Source organism: Eschscholzia californica, unplaced genomic scaffold (assembly GCF_041429995.1).
Source record: "Eschscholzia californica isolate CP2 unplaced genomic scaffold, dmEscCali1.0.p SCAF_5, whole genome shotgun sequence".
Lineage (NCBI taxonomy): Eukaryota > Viridiplantae > Streptophyta > Magnoliopsida > Ranunculales > Papaveraceae > Eschscholzia > Eschscholzia californica.
In genome coordinates, this window is record NW_028238472.1 from 26,226,451 (window position 1) to 26,242,328 (window position 15,878).

General features: G+C 35.2%; 1 long non-coding RNA gene across 9 annotated transcripts; it reads left to right on the forward strand.

The window, feature by feature from the left end:
• Positions 1–4,064: 4,064 nt before the first annotated feature.
• Positions 4,065–11,328, forward strand: LOC147538012 (uncharacterized). 9 transcript variants are annotated; one of them, XR_015226233.1, is made up of 8 exons: positions 4,065–4,630; positions 4,736–4,822; positions 5,589–5,653; positions 5,786–5,852; positions 6,957–7,021; positions 8,068–8,124; positions 8,994–9,071; positions 10,593–11,328. It is a non-coding gene; the product is annotated as an uncharacterized LOC147538012 (long non-coding RNA). The 9 variants fall into 9 exon arrangements; XR_015226230.1 differs by having other exon boundaries at positions 10,615–11,257; XR_015226238.1 differs by having other exon boundaries at positions 5,786–5,847; positions 10,615–11,257.
• The last annotated feature ends 4,550 nt before the right edge of the window (positions 11,329–15,878 follow it).

Sequence of the window (15,878 nt, forward strand, 5' to 3'; positions counted from 1 at the left end):
CCTACTTGCTGAAATGTGTAAAGACAATTCATCATTAAATAGTTTAAGACATTTTATTAATGTCAATTCGCCATTTATCTCAGATGTCTCTCACAAAACAAATGTCCAAGAGCAGATTTGCAGTTTAAATTGAGGTACAACCTGGTTATCGTGTAAAAGAAAAGAAATAAAAACTTTATTAAACAAAGGATCCAACTGCCTGCTTACCTCTTGCTTCTTTAGTCGCGAATGAGGTAACTCACTTTTCGACTGAAACGACCCAATCTCATGAGAGCAGAATCCAAAGTTCAACATGATTGATTGCAGCTATAACCTGAATATCACAAAAACCCTCAGAACCCAATCTCATGTGTAATTACTTCTAAGTTCCAACATATTTCGCGGCAATGATACATTATTGAAGACACTGAAAGCGGGAGCAGATTTAAAAACACAGAAATAAAACAACATGTTCTTAGTTTCCTCAACAACCACGACACTGAGAAGAGTTAAAACAACTCACAGCATTCAATAACAGCATATATACGCTCCAAGAAATCAGATTTCAGTCCCCGATACGAAATTACGCTGCCATATTCAGTGCTATTGGATCTGAAAGACAGATACAATATCAATATTAGACAAGCAAACTCGGAGAAATGAAAAGAAAAGTAAGGAATCAACCTTGCTAGAAAGTAAGGACGGCGGACAGTGTATTAAATTCAGTTAGTTATATGATGTATAAGGAACAACTCCATTTCCCTGGATTTATAAAAATACAAAATATAGAACCCGTAAAATTTCCACAAATGAGCTGCAAGGAGTCAGATTTGTTAGCGTGCTTAAATAAAACCAGTGACAGTCAATTGGATATCAAATATATGTAGTCGATAAACGGAGTGGATTTCAAAGCTACGTAGTCAATCAATAAAACTAGTTGCAAAGCTACATAGTCTAGTAAATTTCTGTGTAGGATTTTAGCTAGGAAAAGCTTCAGACAGGTTGATTATCAATACTATACAAAAATTGAAAGAAATGGAATAAAAGGCAAGGAAACAACAATGCTAGCAGGTAAGAAGGGCAAGACTGTTAATTTCAGCCAGCTATAAACTGTAAGACTAGCAACAACTCCATCTCCCTGAATTTGTAAACTCGAACAAAGAAAAACAGATGCAATCTAGCCCTAATTGCACAACAAGATCCGTACAGTTTAAAGGTCTATAGAACACCAGTATAGAAAGATTTATGAGGTCTTCTTCCCTAAGACTGCTTATAATTTTTTCTTCAAATAACTAAGCGAAATTTGCAGCTTCAATCTCCTACTTGCTGAAAACGTGTAAGACAACTGAATATCAAATAGTTACCAAATTTTCTTAATGGCAATTCCCCATTTATCTCAAATGTCTCTCATAAAACAAATGTTCAAGAGTCGATCTGCAGTTTAAATTGAGGTACCAGCTTGGTTATCGTTCAAAGAAATAAAATTGAAGTGTTGTTAAATAAAGAATCCAACCGCCTGGTTACCTCTTGCTTCTTCAATCAAACGAGGGAACTCACTTTTCAACCGAAACGACCCGATCGCATTAGAGCAGAATCCAAATTTTCAACATGATTGATTGCAGCTATAACCTGAATATCACGAAAACCCTCAGTAAAATATTTTTACTAAAATGTGAAAGGTAGACATTCTAGTTTACTATCCTTATAACGTGGCAAACACAAATAAAGGCCGATAAAACGTTAATATCCTTATAACGTAAGTTTTATCCAATATGCATTAATTTTGGCATTAAATCATTAAGACAGTTCAATCTTTTCTGACACCTAGGATTACCTTAGTTGGGAACTTATTATTTTGATCCCTAGTTGTGAATTAGAAACTTCCTGCAGATAAACCAGGACATGTCAGTCAATATAATGATGCAACTAGAACAAAACTCACACATGAATCCCCCGTCAAAGGTGATTTATTATCACAGGTTACATTCAGTCTGTTAATATTGCTAGCAAGTAAGGAGGGCAGCCAATGTATTACCTTCAGTCTGTTAAAAGATGTATATGGACCTAGTAACAACTCCATTTCCCTGGATCGAAATAATACAAACAACAAAAACAGAGGAAATTTACTCCTACTTGCACAGTAAGACCCATAAAATTTCTTCGAAATGAGAACATCGGCAAAAGCTGCAAGGAATTAGATCCCCTAACATGCTTAATTGACAATAACAATCAACTAGATGTCTAAGCAGTCTAACAACGAAAAAGAATTTCAAAGCTGCACGGTCAATCAATAGATGTGATGATTTCAAAGCTAAGCAGTCCAAACAATTTCTTTATAGGATTTTAGCATTTGGAAAAGCAAGTTATGTTTGCATGTAAGAGCGAAAGAATTCACGTGTCAAGTAAGAAAATAATAGTGAGTGAGTCACAAACAAGCACCGCAATAACACACATGCATGCACCTCATCTAGGAACAATTACAAGAAAACACACAAACAAGTACAACAAACACACAACGCACAAACACAAAAGAAAGCTCCGACCTACATCACAAACGCTTATACAAAGGCAAACACCAAACATAAACAGATACACCATAAAAAAACCACAACAACAAGCGCAAGCAGAAACAAAAACACAAACACATATTACTGGCTCGCCGAAAACGAGATTAGGGACCATGAGCCAAGTACTCCAAACAAGCTAATTGAATAAACCAGTACAAAATCACTAGTTCACTAAAAGAAACCCTTATTTTTGGAAAGGGCGTAAAATCTTAAGAAGCGCTCAGTGCTTGCCTAGGTGTAAAGGATGGTCATCCGACCGAAGAAAGCTAAACACAAACACAAGCACAAACACAAACACAAAAACAACCACCATCTCAACCACAATCACAAACACAGACACAACTACAAACACAAAGACAAACACAATCACAAAGACAAACATAAACAAAAACAAAAACGGAAACACAAGCCCAATTACAAACACAAACACATGTAATGAATCAAAAAGAAACACAAACACATGCACACCTACAAACATAAACACAAATACAAGCAAAAGCGAACACAACTAAAAACTCAAACTCAAAAAATAGCACAAAAGCAACCAACTAAAAACACCCCAAAAGACTATCTTTTACCAAACTAATATTAATTTTTCCTCTTCAAACACAACCAACAAAATTAAGACGCTCGAAAGCAATATCTATTGATACGATGGTTTCCCATGTATGACTTGACAACATCATCCCACTTTTGTGCATACTTCAAAACAGCGAGAATACATAAAAACATTAATACATAAGAGCATTTTAACAACTACCAAAGCGAAAGTGTAAAAACTCAAATTGGGGGTTTTCAGGATGCTCAATCAACGCTTACAATCGGAAATATAGAGACAATAAATATTGGTTTAAAGTTTGAACATAAAGGGTTCCTCTAACTGAACATCCAAATGTGTTGAGCGTATGTTAGTACACGACAACAACCAAGGGAGCAAAACTTGATTATTAATCTGACATAGTGCCATAGCCAAATTTAGCAAATATCAGCTTAAACCAAAACGTGCTGGTATGCAATCTTATCTTGTAAAGATATGATATATAACTCATGATTGTTATGATGATTATTTTAGCATATAAGAGAATAAAACAAGAAGATAATGGTCTGGGTTTGCCTTTTTGGAGCTTACATTTTCAAACTTAACTTCCTTAGATAAGAAACATTCCTCCAAGTCTGAGCTTCGTGATATGGGCAGTCATCCTAGGTAGACCCAGAAAAATTTCATTGTGGGGGCACTTTTAGTTATCATAAAAAAAATTCGAAATCGTCCAAAAATTTCGATGTGACATCCGAGCGGGTAATTTTTATACATTCATTGACATTCTACGCCAATTCAACTCAGTTAATTTATGAGTTGTGTCGACTGTAATCAATATAAATAATAGTCTTATTCACATTCAAATTATATAAAGCAGATAAGGAAAGATATAGGGCATACTCAATCTAGAAAAATAATCAAAAATTTACATACACACACACACACACACACACACACATATATTATATATATATATCTATTATACAAAACAGATCCTTGTGACTGGGATATAATTAATACAACACAATATGACTAGGACAAAATATAATCTGACTAGGACATGAATAATCTCATTAGGACATAATTTGGTAGCCACGTAGACATTTTAAAGGGACAAACCTTTCTCTTTCAATCTGCGCCGTTCAAACAAATGTCAAATTTGATATTGATTTATGCATCTTTTAATACAGACCCTTCAATTGAATCGTGCATTTGTAACCTCTTCATCATCCTTCACGGTCTCTTCCTCTCCTACGAGTCTATTCATCTTTTTAACTTCTCTATGTTCATTTGAATTAACTCTACCCAGTTCCTCTCTGCCGACCATTAAAAAAACTTCAATTTGATCGCAATCGAACTTCCGGAGCCTCTGAGATATTATTTTCACTCTCTCTAAACACACAAAATTAGACGAAGAAGATATGCAGACATTACATTTACTTTCTCTCTCTAATCCCTGATTGAATGAGAACACCATGTTATAAGATCAGGTGCCATTATGTCTTAGGTCTTAATAGAGAAGCATTGAAGATCAGTGTTTGGCAAGGTTATATTACCTTCTTTTACCTCTTCTTCCAATTTTCTATTAGGTTTCTTCTTTTGGAAGAAATTGCTTAATTTGATTAGTTCTTATTGATTTTTGTGAAATCAGGCTACTTAAAATCATTTGAACAAGTTTATTTTTAGGTTTTACTCTTAGGTCTTAATAGAGAAGCATTGAAGATCAGTGTTTAGCAAGGTTAGATTACCTTCTTTTACCTCTTCTTCCAATTTTCTATTAGGTTTCTTCTTTTGGAAGAAATTGCTTAATTTGATTAGTTCTTATTGAGTTTTGTGAAATCAGGCTACTTAAAATCATTTGAACAAGTTTATTTTTAGGTTTTACAGTGTACTGAAATCTGTTTGAATGTTTGTTGAGCATTTACAATGTAGATAAGTAGGTAATCTGTAGAAACTCAAAGATATGGACCAATTTTGAATTAGTTTCAATACTTCTATTTAATTAGGTTGAGTTAAAGAAGAATTTAGAAAATTAACATTAGTGTGAGTATCCAGCTATTGACTAGATTATTATTAGTATTGAAAAAGTTTTTGATTACTTCTTTGTGATCAGGTACTGGGATGTGAAAAATTATTAGAAAATCGAGTGTATGGACCCAAGTAACTGATAGGAAGCATTGTGTTATATTAAACTTTGGAATTGGTGTGATATTTTTGTTTAAAATTTAAGGGGCGCATTTGATCTTGCCTTAAATCATATGGAGCTGCTTTCTAATTTGAGTTTGTGAATTCCTCAATTGACTCTGTTAGATAGTTCCGACTTTCTAATTTTGATAGGATCAGTACAATGTCTATGAAATTCCGTGATAATTAATAGAGGGATTTGAAAGGTCGTGAAACAATCTTTCATTCACCAAAGGTAGAAAAAATCTTTCTAGGGTCTACTGTCTCTTCTTTCCTGGTAAGAAATTTTCAGTTGGGTTTAGTTGTCATTGTTCATGTAGATCATGTCTGCATGATGAATTATATGTTTGTGGGATGTGAAGAAAGAACATGAATTCTTCTGTAGGTAACTCTTTACTTACAGACTTTTTGAGTAAACTATGTCGCTTCTCAGACTTTCTAGGGTCATCTGCCAGACTTTTTACTCTGTTCGAGGTACAAAACCTTATAATTAACAATTGTGGCACGACTTTTTCAGGTTTTGAGCGAGGCTTAGAAGCTCAAGAAGTGGTTGGAAGAGAAGGAAGGAAAGCCGAACAGGTAAAGTAAGTGGTTCTTCTCATAAAATATGTTAATCGAGTTTTATTTCATGTAAATTTGGTGAACAATTCCTACCCACTTTGGAATTATAAAGTTTTATGAGAAAATCTTTAATCACCGATTAGAGCTTGAAGATTTATTCGCTTTATACTTGAATTTGCTAAAAATTAAGTTGTTGATTGCTCGATATGTTTTGACAGAGCTTCTCTATTTAGTACTCCAACATTCTCATCCGACGATGTTTAGGAAAAAGTGTTTGATTTAAAGAACAAGCTGTTGTTAACGATTCTCTTCAAATATTAAAAACTTATACACGATATTCACTTCTATCACTTCTATCGACAATCTAAACTTGAATTTATATAGGTTGCAAGAGTGAATAAAATCTCTAAACAAAGCTGAAAGTTGAGAAACCTCTGAAGAACAAATCTGAAAACAAAGAAGATAAGGCAAAAACTGAAAAAAACAACTTCTGAGGAGAATTCTTTACTATGACTTTGTAGAAGATGACCGAACTTCGTCTATGGAGGATAATGTCGATCCAAAAACTGAGCTTAAAGATGAGTTATAATTGAAAAAGTTGAGGTAACATTATGAAGTAACTTAATCTTGGACATAATAATTACACAAAATCTGACCAGGACAAAAGGATAATGTGACTAGGATATTATTAATGTGATTAGGACATTAACTTAATTACTCTACTGAAATTGATTAGAAACTCCTCCACTTTTGAAATTGCTTCTAACTTAGTTAACTACTCTACAAAGTAAGAGGAAATTGCTTCAACTTCCTGAACTACTTTAGAAAGTAAGAGGAGAATTATGGGGAGTGGAAGAGTTCCGTTAAAAATGATGGAGAAGAAGATCAATAGGAAAGTAACTTTTTCAAACAAAAAGTTAAGGTTTCTAAAGAAATCTCATGAGATCTCAGTATTACATGTCTTCTCCACTCAAGGAAGCTCTATGAATACTCCACTGATTCTGGGTACCCACTCTTCTCTCTGATTTGTCTCTAATCAATTTATGTTTCTTCTGTGTAATTGTTTTTGTTCTTTGTAATTCTTCTCTGATCTCTTCCCTGCTATTGTTATTGTTCTTTGTAAATAGATTATTGTTGAACAGATTCTGGGTACCCACTCTTCTTCTCTGTAATTGTTATTGTGCTTATCCAGGTATTTTCTTATCTGTAACACATCCTCTTTGATGAAATTCCTCACCCAATTGTAGTTTAACTTTGTAAAATTTTGCTTCCTTACTATCTTTATTTTTATAATGTCTTTTATGGAGTTATCTTAATGTCTTTTATGGAGTTATCTTTAGTTTTATAATGCCTTTTATGAAGTTATGTTGATGTCTTTTTGGGTTATTAACACAACAAATCTACCATAGTTCTGTTATGCTCTATTGTAAGAGAATGTTTAAAACTTAAGAAGAGTTGGGTCTCATTTTTACGTCTACAATCAAGTAAAATTTAAGAAGAGTTGTGTTTTACCGAATGTTATTTCTCGTTAATGAGGACTTTTGGGGATAGTTTCAATATTGGGCGGTAAACGATCAGACCTGCATAGTAAATTTTGATAACAAAATTCTGATAACCAATTGCACCGAAGGCCTTATATGTCAAATCTGAATAGAATGGATTGAGTCACAGGGCTTTGTCATAGGCATAATACCTCAAATGTCAATTTCTCGAGCTTATGGTTTTTGACAGATCTAAGAATATACAGATTGTAACGTAATTGAAAAAAAACTCCTTAAGTTGGCGAAAAGAGACGTATATCCGAAAAATTAGCATAGATATTCTTGTCAAGAGGTCATTGATGTTTTTTCTGTCTCAAGAAGCGAAGTTCTATTAGCTCTCTTAGTAACTAAACATCTTGTATTTCTTTTCCTATGGGGAACATCACTGATATGTGTGATGTACAGTTGTTGAAGTTATTGCATGCGGTGAAACATGTATCAATTTTGATCTATTAGTATATTTCCCTTATTGTGAAAACATTTGCTTTGTCTTGAGACTTTCCTTAATGGGTTAAACCTTTAATACCAACTGGATATCAATAAGATTGAAATTTAAGGTAATGGCTATGCTTATTGGCTCATCATATGATTGACTACTCTGATATTACGCCTACTTAGCAGATATTTGAGGGCCACCTTTCTTTTCATATTTTCCAGAAACACTAGGACTTATTTGTCTATACTCCTGATTATGCAGTCTAGACGCCAGAAGGTTGGGGAGAAACCTATACTATCAATTTTCACATTTATGCAGGTAAACGCTAAGCATTTCTATATGATTGAAAAACATATGCTTTTGGGTCATCTGATTTTATTGTTTGCATAATGTTGACATCCAGTCATAATTGAGTTTTTTTGTGTTAAGTGAAAGAATATCTTTAAGACACCACTCTTCTGTAATAAATTGTGAATCAATGAGTTTGGCTTCGTCATCATAGGAATGAACTGAGAAGCTAATAGTTTTCTCAGTCATTTCTAGAGCACTGCGATATGTCGTTCAGCTTGTGAGGTTGTAGGTTCTTACACCACCATCTATCCTGGAAGAAAAAAGTGTACCCTACATTCCTGAAATTTCAACAAAATTAAACTAGAAAAGCCCTTTCTAACATATGAAGCGACATTGTTATTTTATGTTACTGCTTTGAAACTATAATTGTCTGACATCAAACTACTAATGGAGGATTTATTCTACAGGGATATTATTGTTCTTCTGCATTATTTGTTGAAAGAGATACCAAACAGTACCAATATAGAATCCTCCTAATGGACTTTTCTGTATGTTCTACTTTCTCCAATAGTTGTGATTAGGTATAGTGAAATATTAGGTTAAATTAAAGTACGAGCTTGCACTTCCTATCCTACTACTGATCTATGGTTACAACGTTGTCGGTTCATGACCAAACAATTCCTCAAAGAGTGTGGAATCCTTAATTTGTTCCGTTAATGTTTTCTTTATCTTATTTCTTCTCTTGTATGCTCATCATAGATACTCATTTTTTATACTTTATATTCTTATCGTATAAATTTTTCCCAACGCAGTTCCGTTCTGGATGCGTTTTTTACATAAGTCGTTAATGTTACACCTTATGTTTTTTTCCTGAAGCTATGTTTGTTTACTTGCAGGCAACTCGTAATGATGTCCTTCTCGCTGTCCCCACTCTTCTCTACGCCATCGATAACTATTTAAAGTTCACTATGCAGGTATACTTCCTCTATTTGAAGTACATATCTAGATTTTCAATTCGAATTGAGTTATCATTTTTTTAACTTAAAGATTCGATCTGTTTGTTAATATCCTCCACCACTAGACTTACCACTTTAACTCATAGAGAAGGATTGGATAGCTAAGAGTGTACAACGGTAAAAAATAGAGTGCGGGATCAGTCACTTGAAATTTTGTAAAGGTACACACTTAGCAGCCAAAAAAAAGAAGATATGATCTTCTTTTTTTGGTTTTTGCACTTCCTTATACTAAACTTAGTGTCCCGATAGTTGCAGGATTGTTCAGGTTGGTAGTCATATCTTAAACCCATTTTGCCATGTGAAAGAGACTCTTCGTTTAGTGAAATTGTTATGTACAACGAAAGCAATTAAAATTCCTCATACTAAACTTGGTGTTCTTGTTGTTACCTTTAGACTGTTTTAGACTAGGCAAAAAGAGAAACAAGTATCGAAAGATTCAAAATTACCTTGACAAGACCTATGAACTTGTTCAAGTTGAAAATGTGGTAAGTATTACATTCCTTGAAACTTTTGAAAATTAGGAACTTGCCATGTAGAAAGTAAAAACTAATATTGGGCAAGTCATCTGTTATAAGAGGATCACTAGAGATATCATTTGTTCTTGAATCAACAGTGTGTATCTCTTGCGATGAAATCAAAAAACACCTGAACAAGGTTGTTTAGCCCTGTAATTTCAGAATTCATCGCCTTCCTCTGCCTCTCTCTTTCTTTCCCTGCTAGCTTCTTCATTACTTTTCTTTTCCATCAAACCCTCAATCATTATCATCTACTTCCTAGGAAATTAGTCAATCCAGTTCTTGAGTTTCCCCAAAATTATGTTCCGTAAGTGTTCCTCTACAACTCTCAACCATTTGTTTCCACTTGTTGGTTCGAATTTCCTTTATTAAATGTTACATACAAATTAGTTTGTTGGTTCTTGGTTAAATTATTATTTATTGGAAGATATCTTACCTAGATAAGGAAGAAGAAGAGCCAGGAATTTTCCTTTAGAGCATTTACTGTAATTTTGGTTTGCAGAGATCCGATTCATGGTAGATCAGTTTATAACTCGATACAGTTTTTCGGATAAATATATTTTCTCATAAGTCGTTCTGGCATAATTGCATTTGTAGTTTATATCTTCCTCGTGTTATCCTTGTTTTTAATTGTAACTATCCCATTCGATCTCTCTCTCACTCTAATTCTCTTCGAACATCACTAAATGAAGGCACTTTCAGAAGTTCGCAAACAATTTCAGAAGACCATTCCTCTTACCACTCCAGCCAAGGGTTGTTCGCAAACACTTTCAGAAGTTCAACCTTACTAAGTAACAATTAGATTTAGGTTTATTTGATTTAGAGTATCTTGGCCTTCGTATCTTATCGGACTCCTGATATGTCTACATCAATATATGTCAAACAAGATAATTTAACACAACTAATAGTTTTGTTTACTTTGATTGTCATGGTTGTTCATCTTAGCTTGTGTATATTTGATCAGGTTTTGTGATTTTCATCTATAGGGTGGATAAATAGAACTCACAACGTCGGTCTAAGAACTTCAGTTAATTAGCATCTTGCGATAACTCGATCTTTTATGCTTAAAAACTCATTTTATCTTCCCCTTTTAGTCAAAAAACACTCTACAGGCAACAAATGGATAAGAGTTATTCGATTTCGGGTATCTTCATCTTTATATGTTTAATCAAAATCCTAACATGTTTATATCAGTATATGGCAAACAAGTTAATCTGACCACAAAATACATTTCTGTTTACTTCTATGTGCATTGTTGTTAATGTTCGTGAATAAGTTTGATCCAGGTTTTGATTTTCTTGTATATGGTGGGTTGATAGGACATGACTGATGTTGATCCAGATATAGGTGGTAAATCAGTTATTTTCGTTAAGCAATGGTACGCAAAAGTTGCATCATTTATGTGGTCGAATGAGCATCACGGTAGAGAGGAATAGATTTTCTTAACAGATTTAAGAAGGTCAAATAGTTTTGTGGGCTAAAAAACCCCTTAAATACCTTAAGACAAGTCTTATACCTAAAACTCTTTACTTATATTTAGACAGGAATGATGTGAAAAGTTAAAATTACATTGAGAAAAATTAGAAAATATCAAATGTTGAGAAACAGATAAACGTTAAATACTCGAATATCATTTCTATACGTTGCATAAAGGGCATTTCCCCGCCCGTAGGGCGGGGATTATGCCTAGTATATATATATATATAGAGAGAGAGAGAGAGAGCTTTAACAATGTTAACGGGAGTCACTATGGAATTTACCAAGAAAAAGGCTAACCCGTGAATACACTTGTAAATAGGGGCTAAAATGGAGAAACATTGGGCTAAAACCATAGATAAGTAAAAAATTAGGGGCCAATATGAATTTACCCTTGGAAAAACATAAAAAAAATGATGCGGATTGGGGGAATCGAACCCAAGAGCTAAAATGCGTATAACACAAGCTGACACCACTACACCAACTCGACTTGGATGATAAACAATTGGGTTGTTTCTTATTTATTAGAAGTTTATTCTAGGTGAAACACTGAAATACTAGACTCTGATATTTGGGACCTGTGGGGGCACGTGACCCCACAGGTCCCAACGTGGGTTCGCCCCTGGGTAGACCCCACCAAAGGCTTATTTGATCAAAAGGGAATCTAAGAGGCCAAACTGATGAAGTTTGGGCAAAAACAAAAAAAAAAAGTGAATCTGGTCTCACCGGTTCACGTATTGTAGCTTTACTTTAGCAGTTCGACATCTTTTCTTATTAAGTTTTAATACTAGGGGGATATCTTTCACGACCAACCTAAGATGTGTTTGTTTATTGGGGTAATATTGCAGTAGCTAAAAGGAAGGAGGATAATGGAGAATAAGTCCTCATGCGATGGTTTTGGGGCAGTACGGAAAGAGAGGAACAACGCTATCTTCAAAGGCTGCCAGGTCAAGCCCGATTCTCAAGTTATTTATCCATATTTGGAAAATTTATGGAGATTTAATAATGAAAGACGAGATTGCTAGAAGATGCAAATTGTACTAGAATAAGTAATCCATAGTTCCATACCACCGATTTTCTGGAGCCGGAATCCTAGAAGATTAAGCCAGATATACAAGTTTTGCACCCCTAGGATTGTACAAGTGTTCTGAGCTGTTATGAGAAGATATACAAGTTTTGCACCCGTAGGATTGTACAAGTGTTCTTAACAGTCTTATTTCAGCAAACCCCCCAACATGTACCGCGGTTTCCTTTTATTCCATTTTACCTACTAAAGTCTAACCTCATATCAGCTCATAACATGCATAAAGTTGGTAGCAATATATGAACTAAGATGAAGAAAATATAAATACATAACTCATTAAGAGGATGAAATACCTGTGACAACAACAAAAGAAACCTTATCATATGCCAGTTTGAGTTTTCAATTCACCTGTGAAGCATGGGAAATGTAAAAAATATATCTTTTAGTAGATCACGAAGCAAATATTACAACACAGTATATAAAGGTTGTCTGTCCTTTACCTTTTCTGAAATTTGCATGGTATACCCTTCACTCAACTCATCAACGAACTTCCACCTGTGGTATCATGTGACAAACCTCTAGAAGTCTACTATACCTACAATTTTAATTAGTTGACCATAACTCGAGATTCCACTACCATGATTCATGTAACTCTATAAGTTATGTCCCTACAGCGTATGTTTTTGCAGCATAACTTAATTTGAACATAAAATCAATAAGATACCTGGGCTGCTTTGATTCCTCTTCCTAACAATTTGTATTCCTGACACAACTTACGAGGAAATCATACTTAAAACTGAAAATTCACAAACAACCATGGACAACAACTTTTAAGCACCAAAACATTGAAAGTGCACAAGAATAAATCTGCCTTTTGTCAGTTTCCCCCGGAACCAAGTTTAAATGATATACAACAACGGTACTGTCAGTACATGTACTCTTCCAATGAGGAAATTGTCTTCCATATCCAGAGTTTTTAGCATCTGAAGAAGAGATTAGTTATCACTATTATACAACAACAGTACATATACTCATCCAATGATGAAATTGTCTTCCATATCCTTTCGTCTGAAGGATGGATTGTAATAACTTCGGCCTAGTATCAAATGTATAAGAAACTAGTATTAACCTGGCATTAACCTACTCATTTGGCCCTTCATGGATTGTATTAACTTCAGCTCTTGCTTTCTTTCTTGAATATATTAATTCAAATTTTCAAAAAAAAAAATAATGTTTGTTCCACAACCTACAAGTGAGGCCCCATTAGTTATAACAACAATCAATTTTTAAGGAAAGAAATGTTGAGTTAACTCATACCACTTTTTGGCCGTCCAATAGCCTGATCCGTCTCATCCATTTTCTTCTCCCCACAAATGATAAGCTCTTGATTAGACATTGTTGAAAAAATAATCAAGACAAATATATGATGCATTCATGAAACACAAAGAGTCTCTAGGAGCCAGTCTAGGGTTCTCCCTCTTATTTATTGCAAGGCAACTTAACTGGAAAAGGAAAGAAATTGAAATTGTCCTCTAATCAGTAACCAGTCAGCAGTCAACTTCATCAAATTAAACCGAATCCTAGAAAGTGCATCAAGTCTGACTCAGTTCACTAAAGTTAAAAGACATAAACTTTGTTGCCAAAATCTGTGCTCGAGGGTTGCTTGTGTTGCCTAAAAGCAAATGCATCAAGTGTTATCTATCTTACCCAAATCCTTTTTGCTCCTGAAAAGGATAAACCAAGTTGTAGTAAGCATTCCTATAGAATATAACCAACACAATGGGCTTCTTATGAAAATGTTAAAAATGTCAAAATCTGTCCTTTTTGCTTTTGTTATTGTATATGATTTTAGAGTTAATTCCTATATGGCCCCCTACTTTGTGACCAGCTTCCTTTATGGCCCCCTTTTTTTCGTAAATTCAAATATGGCCCCCTATTTTCAGGGAAATGTCCTAACTACCCTTCCTTTAAATCTTTTTTCAAAATAAAATAAAAAAAACAAACATAATTCCACCTCACTTCCCTCTCCACCACTTATCTCTCTCCACCTCATCTCTCTTCCCAAATCATCTTTCTCTCTCTCCAACTCACCTTTTTCTCTCTCCACCTCACCTCTCTCTCTCTCCACCTCACCTCTCTCTCTCTCCACCTCACCTCTCTCTCTCTCCACCTCACTCTATCTTCTCCGATGAAGGTCGCCGGCCGGAAAATTTTCCGGCCGGCGACCTTCAACCTAAAAAAAAAAAAAAAAATTTTTTTTTTTACTCTCATCTCTCTCTCTAAAAACTCCGGCGAAGGGGGTTTCCTTCGCCAGAGTACGGGTCTGTTGAAGAACAGACCGATCTGGTCTGTTCTTCAACAGACCCGTACTCCGGCGAAGGGAACCCCCTTCGCCGGAGTTTTTAGAGAGAGAGAGAGATGAGTGTAAAAAAAAAATTTTTTTTTTTAGGTTGAAGGTCGCCGGCCGGAAAATTTTCCGGCCGGCGACCTTCATCGGAGAAGATAGAGTGAGGTGGAGAGAGAGAGAGGTGAGGTGGAGAGACAGAGGTGAGGTGGAGAGAGAAAAAGGTGAGTTGGAGAGAGAGAAAGATGATTTGGGAAGAGAGGTGAGGTGGAGAGAGATAAGTGGTGGAGAGGGAAGTGAGGTGGAATTATGTTTGTTTTTTTTATTTTATTTTGAAAAAAGATTTAAAGGAAGGGTAGTTAGGACATTTCCATGAAAATAGGGGGCCATATTTGAATTTACGAAAAAAAGGGGGCCATAAAGGAAGCTGGTCACAAAGTAGGAGGCCATATAGGAATTAACTCATGATTTTATGTATGGCAAAAAGAATAAGTAAATTTATTTAAAAGATCCTAACTTCCTTATAATATTGAATGAAAAAGCAGGCACTAAATGTTTGAGGTTATTATTCGGTATGCAGAGGCATGAAAGTAACAAATCAAGTCTCATCTAATACGATTTGAATATTTTCCCGGGCTCTAGGTTCACTACTACCTCCGCTCCATATCAAAGAGCTAACTATCTTAAGGTCAATGTTAGCGGTATATGTGCAGTAACACCAAATTGATCAGAACCTGTAGACCAAAACTAAATAGAAGCAAGGTCTGCAAGTTAGGCAATAAGTACACAAAGTCTGGCTCCTCCCGCTTGTCGGGCTCCTCCCGCTTATCATAATAAAAAAAAACATTTATTTAAACAAGTTAAACAGCTAACCAGCGACTGCTTCCAGAGCTCAGGCTAGTTCCCAGTTTCCTCATCTTCACTTTGGGGATAAAAATCTCTGATCAACCAAAATGAAAAGGAGAAAGATTGAACATTTTATGAACTTATTCAGTTGCCACTAGAAAGAAATATTTGTCAACAAGCTCGGAAAATCTGGCATTAGCTCTGGTGACAGCCGCTAGAAAGTTGAGACCGTATTTCCAATGCCATTCTATTGTGGTCGTCACAGCCTTCCCGATGAAGAATGTCTTGCACAAGCCAGACATGTCTGGACGCTTGACTAAATGGGTTGTCGAACTCAGCGAGCACGACATCACGTACCAACCAAGGACGGCGATCAAATCCCAAGTATTAGCTAATTTCATTGCCGATTTTACTCTTGACTCTCTAGTGCAGGCCTAGAAAGAGCTACTCTGCCTCACCAAACCTGACCCTCAAAAGTGGACCTTGTCCGTGGATGGGTCAAGCAACATGAACGGAGCTGGCCTGGGTGTCATCCTGACCTCCCCACAGGGAGACATAGT